The sequence below is a fragment of the Hyposmocoma kahamanoa genome, unplaced genomic scaffold, assembly GCF_003589595.1.
Source record: "Hyposmocoma kahamanoa isolate Upper Pololo Valley unplaced genomic scaffold, ASM358959v1 87, whole genome shotgun sequence".
NCBI classification, from domain to species: Eukaryota; Metazoa; Arthropoda; class Insecta; order Lepidoptera; family Cosmopterigidae; genus Hyposmocoma; species Hyposmocoma kahamanoa.
The window spans coordinates 19,086,039-19,087,433 of NW_020654422.1; positions in this window are offsets into that span (position 1 = coordinate 19,086,039).

Consider the following 1,395-nt stretch of genomic DNA (forward strand, 5'->3'; position numbering starts at 1 on the left):
GTGGATTTGATTCCTATAGTCGACTGCCTCCATGGTGTAGTGGTTAGTGTGTTAGGCTTTCGTTTCGGACGTCGTGAGTTTCCGATGGGTGACTGCCTCCTTAGTGCAGTATATCCGTAATCACTCAGTCAGTTCTTGCATTATGTGGAAGTGGTACGGGTGATGGTCAGAGCTTGTTTACAAACAAAGGCGTATGCAGTGCAACGTTGAAGGTCGTAGACGTAGGATATAGGTATTCGTTTAATGTGTATGTAATGATGTAATTTGTATCAGGAGAAGGGTCTTATTTCAAAAGGATGGTAATAATTTTAATTTCATCCTGTAGGTACATTATGAAAACGTTACCCTATATTCCAAAATTTGCGTTTCAGTCGGCGTCCTTTGATGTGCCGCCGCTGAGGCAGAGGTGCTATTTTTTAATTTTTTGTAACAGTCTGTAATTGCCGTTTGCGTTGTGAGGACTAAATAGGTGTCATCGTTTTGTTTGTGTCTTGTTTTTGTGTTTATTTAAACTATGTCACGCTTAAGCAATAGTGATTACTAAGAGATGATGTTGTGCGTAGGCGCAGCCGATGGGAGCTTGCGCCAGCCTCGCCAAATTTATTGGGCAAAGTTTATTGATGGCGTCCCAGAAAATCGACGTCGACCATTTCCTGCTGTGGAATGCTTCAGGAAGATGGTTATGAGACTTCATAATAGTGGATCGTTCCGTGGTTCCAGTTCTGAAGGCCGGCCGAGTTCACGAGACCCAGAATTCGAGGCAGATGTTTTGGAACATTTTCTCGGCAATCCAAAGACAAGTACTCGTCGTGCTGCGGCAGCCTTTGGTGGTGTGAACCATATGAGTGTGTGGCGTGTGCTACGGGATGATGGCCAGCACCCATACCATTTTCAAAGAACGCAGGAGCTGTTACAAGCGGACTATGATCTACGTTTGGCATTTTGCCGCTGGTACCGCGACCAGGTTGGGAGGTCTCCCGACTTCGCTTCGTCGGTACTGTGGACAGACGAGGCGTCATTTACGCGTGCGGGCATTATCAATATGCATAATGAACATTTTTGGACTCATTTGAATCCCCGCGTATCAAGGGAATCAAATTTTCAACACCAGTGGCGGATTAACGTGTGGGCTGGTATAATAGGTTGTGCCGTCATCGGTCCAGTGTTTTTGCCGGCAAGTCTGAATGGGGCCAATTATTTAAGATTCCTAACAGAAGACTTGGGTGACGTTCTGATGGCCCTGCCAGTGACACAATACGTGAGACTCGTGATGGAACATGGGATGACTTTCTAGCACGATGGAGCACCCGCACATTTTGCTCGAAATGTACGTTCCCATCTGAACGACCGTCTCCCGCAGTGGATTGGGCGGGGAGGTCCTGTACCCTGGCCAGC